The sequence below is a fragment of the Syngnathus leptorhynchus genome, unplaced genomic scaffold, assembly GCF_054491065.1.
Source record: "Syngnathus leptorhynchus isolate UIUO unplaced genomic scaffold, UIUO_Slep HiC_scaffold_347, whole genome shotgun sequence".
NCBI classification, from domain to species: domain Eukaryota; kingdom Metazoa; phylum Chordata; class Actinopteri; order Syngnathiformes; family Syngnathidae; genus Syngnathus; species Syngnathus leptorhynchus.
The window spans coordinates 1,205-12,500 of NW_028232309.1; the positions used below are offsets into that span (position 1 = coordinate 1,205).

Consider the following 11,296-nt stretch of genomic DNA (forward strand, 5'->3'; position numbering starts at 1 on the left):
GACCCGTTAAAATTGCTTAGCCGAGGTCCTGGAAGCCTAACACGGCGTGATCTTGTGCAAAAAGCCGCTGCCGAGCTCCAGCTGGAAGTGTAAAAAGAACCGGGCTGGATAAAAAAACGAACCGGGCTGGATCAAAAAAAGAACCGGGCGACCCGTTAAAATTGCTTAGCCGAGGTCCTGGAAGCCTAACACGGCGTGATCTTGTGCAAAAAGCCGCTCCCGAGCTCCAGCTGGAAGTGTAAAAAGAACCGGGCTGGATAAAAAAAGAACCGGGCTGGATCAAAAAAGAACCGGGCGACCCGTTAAAATTGCTTAGCCGAGGTCCTGGAAGCCTAACACGGCGTGATCTTGTGCAAAAAGCCGCTCCCGAGCTCCAGCTGGAAGTGTAAAAAGAACCAGGCTGGATAAAAAAAAGAACCGGGCTGGATCAAAAAAGAACCGGGCGACCCCGTTAAAATTGCTTAGCCGAGGTCCTGGAAGCCTAACACGGCGTGATCTTGTGCAAAAAGCCGCTCCCGAGCTCCAGCTGGAAGTGTAAAAAGAACCGGGCTGGATAAAAAAAGAACCGGGCTGGATCAAAAAAGAACCGGGCGACCCGTTAAAATTGCTTTAGCCGAGGTCCTGGAAGCCTAACACGGCGTGATCTTGTGCAAAAAGCCGCTCCCGAGCTCCAGCTGGAAGTGTAAAAAGAACCGGGCTGGATAAAAAAAAGAACCGGGCTGGATCAAAAAAGAACCGGGCGACCCGTTAAAATTGCTTAGCCGAGGTCCTGGAAGCCTAACACGGCGTGATCTTGTGCAAAAAGCCGCTCCCGAGCTCCAGCTGGAAGTGTAAAAAGAACCGGGCTGGATAAAAAAAAGAACCGGGCTGGATCAAAAAAGAACCGGGCGACCCGTTAAAATTGCTTAGCCGAGGTCCTGGAAGCCTAACACGGCGTGATCTTGTGCAAAAAGCCGCTCCCGAGCTCCAGCTGGAAGTGTAAAAAGAACCAGGCTGGATAAAAAAAGAACCGGGCTGGATCAAAAAAGAACCGGGCGACCCGTTAAAATTGCTTAGCCGAAGTCCTGGAAGCCTAACACGGCGTGATCTTGTGCAAAAAGCCGCTCCCGAGCTCCAGCTGGAAGTGTAAAAAGAACCAGGCTGGATAAAAAAAGAACCGGGCTGGATCAAAAAAGAACCGGGCGACCCGTTAAAATTGCTTAGCCGAGGTCCTGGAAGCCTAACCCGGCGTGATCTTGTGCAAAAAGCCGCTCCCGAGCTCCAGCTGGAAGTGTAAAAAGAACCGGGCTGGATAAAAAAAGAACCGGGCTGGATCAAAAAAGAACCGGGGGACCCGTTAAAATTGCTTAGCCGAGGTCCTGGAAGCCTAACCCGGCGTGATCTTGTGCAAAAAGCCGCTCCCGAGCTCCAGCTGGAAGTGTAAAAAGAACCGGGCTGGATAAAAAAAGAACCGGGCTGGATCAAAAAAGAACCGGGCGACCCGTTAAAATTGCTTAGCCGAGGTCCTGGAAGCCTAACCCGGCGTGATCTTGTGCAAAAAGCCGCTCCCGAGCTCCAGCTGGAAGTGTAAAAAGAACCGGGCTGGATAAAAAAAAAGAACCGGGCTGGATCAAAAAAGAACCGGGCGACCCGTTAAAATTGCTTCGCCGAGGTCCTGGAAGCCTAACACGGCGTGATCTTGTGCAAAAAGCCGCTCCCGAGCTCCAGCTGGAAGTGTAAAAAGAACCGGGCTGGATAAAAAAAAGAACCGGGCTGGATCAAAAAAGAACCGGGCGACCCGTTAAAATTGCTTAGCCGAGGTCCTGGAAGCCTAACACGGCGTGATCTTGTGCAAAAAGCCGCTCCCGAGCTCCAGCTGGAAGTGTAAAAAGAACCGGGCTGGATAAAAAAAGAACCGGGCTGGATCAAAAAAGAACCGGGCGACCCGTTAAAATTGCTTAGCCGAGGTCCTGGAAGCCTAACACGGCGTGATCTTGTGCAAAAAGCCGCTCCCGAGCTCCAGCTGGAAGTGTAAAAAGAACCAGGCTGGATAAAAAAAAGAACCGGGCTGGATCAAAAAAGAACCGGGCGACCCGTTAAAATTGCTTAGCCGAGGTCCTGGAAGCCTAACCCGGCGTGATCTTGTGCAAAAAGCCGCTCCCGAGCTCCAGCTGGAAGTTTAAAAAGAACCGGGCTGGATCAAAAAAAGAACCGGGCTGGTTCAAAAAAGAACCGGGCGACCCGTTAAAATTGCTTAGCCGAGGTCCTGGAAGCCTAACACGGCGTGATCTTGTGCAAAAAGCCGCTCCCGAGCTCCAGCTGGAAGTGTAAAAAGAACCAGGCTGGATAAAAAAAAGAACCGGGCTGGATCAAAAAAGAACCGGGCGACCCGTTAAAATTGCTTAGCCGAGGTCCTGGAAGCCTAACACGGCGTGTTCTTGTGCAAAAAGCCGCTCCCGAGCTCCAGCTGGAAGTGTAAAAAGAACCAGGCTGGATAAAAAAAAGAACCGGGCTGGATCAAAAAAGAACCGGGCGACCCGTTAAAATTGCTTAGCCGAGGTCCTGGAAGCCTAACCCGGCGTGATCTTGCCCGAAATTCGGCCTCTATACTTCCATTTTAGGTACCAGGCGCTCATAGTGTGTTGGTCCCACTAGTCAGTGTACTGGTCCCACTCGCTAGTGTACTGGTCCCCCTAGTCAGTGTACTCATCCAGTTACCCCCCGTTTTCCAAAACACCATCGGCACGTATAAGGGGGGGACTCCTGAGAGAGATGAGGTATATGGCAGCGCAACACCAATCCGCTCCGCGCTGGTTCCCATGTCGGCTACGGATGAATAAAACCAGCCTGTCCCCCCTGGAGCTCACGAGACACGGAATTTTTTCTAAGTGCCAACGGCTCTTCCGAGCAAACGTGTCCGCTCCGGCTGGTTCCCCCGTCGGCCTCGAATGACGAAAAATGCCGGTCTCCGCCCGGAGCTCATGACAAACGAAAAATTTTCTAAGTGCCAACGGCACTAGCGAGCGAATGTGTCCGCTCGGCGCTGGTTCCCGGGTCGAACCCGGAAGACGAAAAACGCCGGTCCTCGCCCGGAGCTCATGACAAACGAAAAATTTTCTAAGTGCCAACGGCACTAGCGAGCGAATGTGTCCGCTCGGCGCTGGTTCCCGGGTCGAACCCGGAAGACGAAAAACGCCGGTCCTCGCCCGGAGCTCATGACAAACGAAAAATTTTCTAAGTGCCAACGGCACTAGCGAGCGAATGTGTCCGCTCGGCGCTGGTTCCCGGGTCGAACCCGGAAGACGAAAAACGCCGGTCCTCGCCCGGAGCTCATGACAAACGAAAAATTTTCTAAGTGCCAACGGCACTAGCGAGCGAATGTGTCCGCTCGGCGCTGGTTCCCGGGTCGAACCCGGAAGACGAAAAACGCCGGTCTCCGCCCGGAGCTCATGACAAACGAAAAATTTTCTAAGTGCCAACGGCACTAGCGAGCGAATGTGTCCGCTCGGCGCTGGTTCCCGGGTCGAACCCGGAAGACGAAAAACGCCGGTCTCCGCCCGGAGCTCATGACAAACGAAAAATTTTCTAAGTGCCAACGGCACTAGCGAGCGAATGTGTCCGCTCGGCGCTGGTTCCCGGGTCGGACCCGGAAGACGAAAAACGCCGGTCCTCGCCTGGAGGTCCCAGCAAAATCGGCGAAAAAACGACTAAGTGTCAACTTTCGAAAAAACGGCTAAGTGTCGACTTTCGAAAAAACGGCTAAGTGTCAACTTTCGAAAAAACGGCTAAGTGTCAACTTTCGAAAAAACGACTAAGTGCCCACGGCTCTGCGGGGCTTGTGAGTCCGCCCCGCGCCGGTTCGGCGGTCGGCCTCAAAAAGCAAAAAATCAGCCTCTCTCCCTGGAGCTCACCAAAAATTTGTCGAAATTTTTCTAAGTTCTCCTCGAGGTACCAGGGGGTGAGGTACCCGGGCTAAGGTGCAGTACCTTTTTTGGTCTTCAGGTGCGCCAGAGTACAATGAAATGGTCCCAGTAGTCAGTGTACTCATCGACTTTCCCCCCGTTTTCCAAAGCACCTCGTTTACGAGTATGGAGGAGATGGTGCTGGTCTCCCCACGGCGTCGGACACGCCGTCCTCGACAGCACAAGGTCGGATAGAAGACCTGGAAAGCGCCGTGGCACGCGCTGGAGGTGGGCACTTTGGCGAAAAAACGACTAAGTGTCAACTTTCGAAAAAACGACTAAGTGTCAACTTTCGAAAAAACGGCTAAGTGTCAACTTTCGAAAAAACGACTAAGTGTCACCTCTCTGAAAAAATGGCAAAGTGTCGCCTCTCTGAAAATTTTCTAAGTGCCCACGGCTCTGCGGGCTCGTGCATCCGAGCCGCGCCGGTTCTGCAACCGGCCTAGAATGACGAAAAATAACGGTCTCCTCCTGGAGCTCAGAGCCAATTGTGGCGAAAAAGTGGCAAAGTGCCCACGGCTCTGCGGGCTCGTGCATCCGACCCGCGCCGGTTCTGCAGCCGGCCTAGAATGACGAAAAATAACGGTCTCCTCCTGGAGCTCACAGCCAACTTGGCAAAAAGTTTCTAAGTGCCCACGGCCCTGCCGAGCTTTGGCGTCCGCCCAGCGCCGGTTCCGCAGTCGGCCTCGAATGACGAAAAATAACGGTCTCCTCCTGGAGCTCACAGCCAACTTGGCAAAAAGTTTCTAAGTGCCCACGGCCCTGCCGAGCTTTGGCGTCCGCTCAGCGCCGGTTCCGCAGTCGGCCTCGAATGACGAAAAATAACGGTCTCCTCCTGGAGCTCACAGCCAACTTGGCAAAAAGTTTCTAAGTGCCCACGGCCCTGCCGAGCTTTGGCGTCCGCCCAGCGCCGGTTCCGCAGTCGGCCTCGAATGACGAAAAATAACGGTCTCCTCCTGGAGCTCACAGCCAACTTGGCAAAAAGTTTCTAAGTGCCCACGGCCCTGCCGAGCTTTGGCGTCCGCTCAGCGCCGGTTCCGCAGTCGGCCTCGAATGACGAAAAATAACGGTCTCCTCCTGGAGCTCACAGCCAACTTGGCAAAAAGTTTCTAAGTGCCCACGGCCCTGCCGAGCTTTGGCGTCCGCCCAGCGCCGGTTCCGCAGTCGGCCTCGAATGACGAAAAATAACGGTCTCCTCCTGGAGCTCACAGCCAACTTGGCAAAAAGTTTCTAAGTGCCCACGGCCCTGCCGAGCTTTGGCGTCCGCTCAGCGCCGGTTCCGCAGTCGGCCTCGAATGACGAAAAATAACGGTCTCCTCCTGGAGCTCACAGCCAACTTGGCAAAAAGTTTCTAAGTGCCCACGGCCCTGCCGAGCTTTGGCGTCCGCCCAGCGCCGGTTCCGCAGTCGGCCTCGAATGACGAAAAATAACGGTCTCCTCCTGGAGCTCACAGCCAACTTGGCAAAAAGTTTCTAAGTGCCCACGGCCCTGCCGAGCTTTGGCGTCCGCTCAGCGCCGGTTCCGCAGTCGGCCTCGAATGACGAAAAATAACGGTCTCCTCCTGGAGCTCACAGCCAACTTGGCAAAAAGTTTCTAAGTGCCCACGGCCCTGCCGAGCTTTGGCGTCCGCCCAGCGCCGGTTCCGCAGTCGGCCTCGAATGACGAAAAATAACGGTCTCCTCCTGGAGCTCACAGCCAACTTGGCAAAAAGTTTCTAAGTGCCCACGGCCCTGCCGAGCTTTGGCGTCCGCTCAGCGCCGGTTCCGCAGTCGGCCTCGAATGACGAAAAATAACGGTCTCCTCCTGGAGCTCACAGCCAACTTGGCAAAAAGTTTCTAAGTGCCCACGGCCCTGCCGAGCTTTGGCGTCCGCCCAGCGCCGGTTCCGCAGTCGGCCTCGAATGACGAAAAATAACGGTCTCCTCCTGGAGCTCACAGCCAACTTGGCAAAAAGTTTCTAAGTGTCACATCTCTGAAAAAACGGCTAAGTGTCGACTTTCGAAAAAACGGCAAAGTGTCACATCTCTGAAAAAACGGCTAAGTGTCGACTTTCGAAAAAACGGCTAAGTGTCAACTTTCGAAAAAACGGCTAAGTGTCGCCTCTCTGAAAAAACGGCAAAGTGTCAACTTTCGAAAAAACGACAGAGTGTCGCCTCTCTGAAAAAACGACTAAGTGTCGACTCTGAGAAAATGGCAAAGTGCCCACGGCTCTGCGGGCTCGTGCATCCGACCCGCGCCGGTTCCCCAGCCGGCCTGAAATAAGGCAAAACCAGCCTCTCCGCCTGGAGCTCAGAGCCAACTTGGCGAATATTTTCTAAGTGCCCACGGCTCTGCGTGGCTACGGCGTCTGCCCAGCGCCGGTTCCTGGGTCGAACCCCGAGGACGAGGAATGCCGGTCTCCGCCTGGAGGTCCCAGCTTAATCGGCGAAAATTTTCTAAGTGCCCACGGCTCTGCCGGGCTCGTGCATCCGACCCGCGCCGGTTCCCCAGCCGGCCTGAAATAAGGCAAAACCAGGCTCTCCCCCTGGAGCTCAGAGCCAATTGTGGCGAAAAAACGACTAAGTGTCAACTTTCGAAAAAACGACTAAGTGTCAACTTTCCAAAAAAACGGCTAAGTGTCGACTTTCGAAAAAACGGCTAAGTGTCAACTTTCGAAAAAACGACTAAGTGTCGCCTCTGAAAAAACGACTAAGTGTCGCCTCTCTGAAAAAACGACTAAGTGCCCACGGCTCTGCGGGGCTTGTGAGTCCGCCCCGCGCCGGTTCGGCGGTCGGCCTCAAAAAGCGAAAAATCAGCCTCTCTCCCTGGAGCTCACCAAAAATTTGTCGAAATTTTTCTAAGTTCTCCTCGAGGTACCAGGGGGTGAGGTACCCGGGCTAAGGTGCAGTACCTTTTTTGGTCTTCAGGTGCGCCAGAGTACAATGAAATGGTCCCAGTAGTCAGTGTACTCATCGACTTTCCCCCCGTTTTCCAAAGCACCCCGTTTACGAGTATGGAGGAGATGGTGCTGGTCTCCCCACGGCGTCGGACACGCCGTCCTCGACAGCACAAGGTCGGATAGAAGACCTGAAAAGCGCCGTGGCACGCGCTGGAGGTGTCACTGTGGCGAAAAAGTGACTAAGTGTCAACTTTCGAAAAAACGGCTAAGTGTCAACTTTCGAAAAAACGGCTAAGTGTCAACTTTCGAAAAAACGGCTAAGTGTCAACTTTCGAAAAAACGACTAAGTGTCGCCTCTCTGAAAAAACGGCAAAGTGTCAACTTTCGAAAAAACGACTAAGTGTCAACTTTCGAAAAAACGACTAAGTGTCACCTCTCTGAAAAAATGGCAAAGTGTCAACTGCGAATGTGGTGGTGCATGGAAGGAAGTGGAGGACGGCCGCCTCCTTAAACACAGGCCGAAGAGGAGCGTCAGGGCCGGCTCCTTAAACACGGACCGAGTGTCGCCCTTAACACAGACCAAGCGGAGGACGGCCGCCTCCTTAAACACAGGCCGGAGAGGAGCGTCAGGGCCAGGCTCCTCAAACATGGACCGAGTGTCGCCCTTAACACGGACCAAGGGGAGGACGGCCGCCTCCTTAAACACAGGCCGGAGAGGAGCGTCAGGGCCAGGCTCCTCAAACATGGACCGAGTGTCGCCCTTAACACGGACCAAGGGGAGGACGGCCGCCTCCTTAAACACAGGCCGGAGAGGAGCGTCAGGGCCAGGCTCCTCAAACATGGACCGAGTGTCGCCCTTAACACAGACCAAGGGGAGGACGGCCGCCTCCTTAAACACAGGCCGGAGAGGAGCGTCAGGGCCAGGCTCCTCAAACATGGACCGAGTGTCGCCCTTAACACAGACCAAGGGGAGGACGGCCGCCTCCTTAAACACAGGCCGGAGAGGAGCGTCAGGGCCAGGCTCCTCAAACATGGACCGAGTGTCGCCCTTAACACGGACCAAGGGGAGGACGGCCGCCTCCTTAAACACAGGCCGGAGAGGAGCGTCAGGGCCAGGCTCCTCAAACATGGACCGAGTGTCGCCCTTAACACGGACCAAGGGGAGGACGGCCGCCTCCTTAAACACAGGCCGGAGAGGAGCGTCAGGGCCAGGCTCCTCAAACATGGACAGAGTGTCGCCCTTAACACAGACCAAGCGGAGGACGGCCGCCTCCCTAAATACAGGCCGAACCGGAGCGCGAGTGTCGCTCCTTAAACACGGACCGAGTGGAGGACGGCCGCCTCCTTAAACACAGGCCGAACAAAATGACACAAAGTGTCAACTGCGAATGTTGTCCATCCAAGGAAGGAGCGTGATGCCCGGCCGGCTCCTTAAACACAGGCCGAGAGTCGCCCCGGACGGTCCGCCTCGCGGCGCCCGTCTGCTCGGATAAAATGACACAAAGTGTCAACTACGAATGTTGTCCATCCAAGGAGGGAGCGTGATGCCCGGCCGGCTCCGAAAACACAGGCCGAGAGTCGCCCCGGACGGTCCGCCTCGCGGCGCCCGTCTGCTCGGATAAAATGACACAAAGTGTCAACTGCGAATGTTGTCCATCCAAGGAAGGAGCGTGATGCCCGGCCGGCTCCTTAAACACAGGCCGAGAGTCGCCCCGGACGGTCCGCCTCGCGGCGCCCGCCCGCTCGGATAAAATGACACAAAGTGTCAACTACGAATGTTGTCCATCCAAGGAAGGAGCGTGATGCCCGGCCGGCTCCTTAAACACAGGCCGAGAGTCGCCCCGGACGGTCGCCTCGCGGCGCCCGTCTGCTCGGATAAAATGACACAAAGTGTCAACTACGAATGTTGTCCATCCAAGGAGGGAGCGTGATGCCCGGCCGGCTCCGAAAACACAGGCCGAGAGTCGCCCCGGACGGTCCGCCTCGCGGCGCCCGTCTGCTCGGATAAAATGACACAAAGTGTCAACTGCGAATGTTGTCCATCCAAGGAAGGAGCGTGATGCCCGGCCGGCTCCTTAAACACAGGCCGAGAGTCGCCCCGGACGGTCGCCTCGCGGCGCCCGTCTGCTCGGATAAAATGACACAAAGTGTCAACTACGAATGTTGTCCATCCAAGGAGGGAGCGTGATGCCCGGCCGGCTCCGAAAACACAGGCCGAGAGTCGCCCCGGACGGTCCGCCTCGCGGCGCCCGTCTGCTCGGATAAAATGACACAAAGTGTCAACTGCGAATGTTGTCCATCCAAGGAAGGAGCGTGATGCCCGGCCGGCTCCTTAAACACAGGCCGAGAGTCGCCCCGGACGGTCCGCCTCGCGGCGCCCGCCCGCTCGGATAAAATGACACAAAGTGTCAACTACGAATGTTGTCCATCCAAGGAAGGAGCGTGATGCCCGGCCGGCTCCTTAAACACAGGCCGAGAGTCGCCCCGGACGGTCGCCTCGCGGCGCCCGTCTGCTCGGATAAAATGACACAAAGTGTCAACTACGAATGTTGTCCATCCAAGGAGGGAGCGTGATGCCCGGCCGGCTCCGAAAACACAGGCCGAGATTCGACCCCGGACGGGCCGTCTTCTCCCGGCGCCCGCCCGCGTACGCCCCCCATCCCCGGTCGCCCGTCTGCTCCCGGCGGGCCTCCGAGTACCCCCTCACCCAACTGACCGACTGGCACTCATGACCCGCCTTGGTAGGGCCTCCATCGGCCTCGGCTCGTCCGACGTCGGGTGGACGGTTCCTACCCACTGCGGGTCGCACTCTAGCGCCCCGGCCGCTGCGTGAGCGTGCGCTCCCCGCGCCGCCCCGCAGGCCCCGGCGCGACCGTACTGCGGCGAGACCGAGACGACCCGGTTTGGCATCCATCCCACCTAGCCACGATCCACGGAGGCCGAGCGAGCGGCTGAGTGTCGGGCGCCGCGCGTGCGAGCGTCCGCCGGCCGCGCCGGTCCTTCCGCGAATGTCGTTTCTCAAACCCTCCGGCTTGATAGCGGCGGCACCACGGGAAGCCGTCCACACACACCGTCCGACCTCTATCCGAAAAGCCTTCCCGACCAACCGCGGTCGCGGGGGCGTCTGTCGCTCCGCATCGGGGGGGCGTATGGCTTCCGCGCTACGCGCTGCGGGCTCGGGGGGGCCGCAACGGCTGAGTCTGACTCGGCCGGGGCGCAGCTTCCCTCCCGGCAGTCAGCAATAGTGCCGATCGCGCCTGCCACCAGCCCCCTCCCCGACGGGTTCGTCGGCGCCGGCTGGCCGCCGTCCGCCTTCGTTCCCCGAGGGTTCCCAACCAGCGCCGATCCAACTCCGCATCCTGGCCGCACGCAGTGCGTGCCTCGCGCGGGTAAGTCGCCGGCGCAGCGCCGCAGCTCCCGACCCCCGCGTACGGGAATAGTTGAGGGCCTCAGCGGGCCGCACCGACCGAGTCCGACTCGGGCCGGGGCGCAGATTCCCGCTTGGGTGACCGAACGTTCTCTGCTCGGGCCGGAGGGCCGACGCCCGTCCCCCCCCGTCGTCCCCCACGGACCGCCTCCGAGGCCACTTCGCACGGCTCATCCTCGGCTCCCTACCAATGCTTAATCGATGGGGCCGCCCGGCCGGATTCGCGCCACCCTGTCCACCGCGAGTCTCCCCAGACTAACCCGAGTTACCGCCCAGCTCGCCTAACCTTGCACTCGCTCTGCCAAACGGTCGTGTAGTCGGCGGGCCGTCCTACGGGTCGCCCTCCCTCCCCAAACGCGCGGCGGGATAGCGGCAAGGCGGCGGCGGCGGCCAGCGGCGTCGGGGCGCTCACACCGGAGAAGAGGCGTCTTACGAGGCCGGGCGCAGCTCCCTCTCGTTTACTTGCTGAGTAGCGGCGCTCGAAGGTTCCGCGGCGAGCGCGGCTCATCCCATTGAATGTCCCTGCACCAGGCTCCATCGAAGGGCCGCCCGGCCGGATTCGCACCCCCCTGTCCACCGCGAAGTCCCCTCGACTAACCCGAGTTACCGCCCAGTTCGCCTAACCTTGCATCGCCCCGCCAAACGAGCGAGTTGTCGGCCGTCCTGCGGGTCGCCACCGGCCCCAAACGTGCGGAGGGATAGCGGCAAGGCGGCGGCGGCGGCCAGCGGCGTCGGGGTCGACCTAGCACCGGAGAAGAGGTGTCTTACGAGGCCGGGCGCAGCTCCTCTCGTTTAGGGGTCCGCGAGGGTCGCATTCGAGGTTCCGCGTCCTCGGCTTCGGCTGCGCCGGGTCCAGCCCGATCCATCTCACCCCGCGGCAGCGTCAGACCACCTAGAGCCCCCGCGAACCGCGGCCGGCGTCCGGAAAACAGTCGCGCGAGCCCCCGCTCCGGCGGGCCGGCGAGCGAGAGGCGCTACCCAGCCACCCTCTCTCCTACCTGGTTGATCCTGCCAGTAGCATATGCTTGTCTCAAAGATTAAGCCATGCAAG

At 58.1% G+C, this 11,296-nt stretch overlaps 1 non-coding gene across 1 annotated transcript in view; it reads left to right on the forward strand.

Moving 5' to 3' along the window:
• Positions 1 to 11,240: 11,240 nt before the first annotated feature.
• LOC147036977 (18S ribosomal RNA) overlaps positions 11,241 to 11,296 on the forward strand; it is a 1,907-nt gene continuing 1,851 nt past the window's right edge. The window contains exon 1 of the ribosomal RNA XR_015064807.1: positions 11,241 to 11,296. This exon is cut by the window's right edge and continues 1,851 nt beyond it. This is a non-coding gene — a ribosomal RNA (18S ribosomal RNA).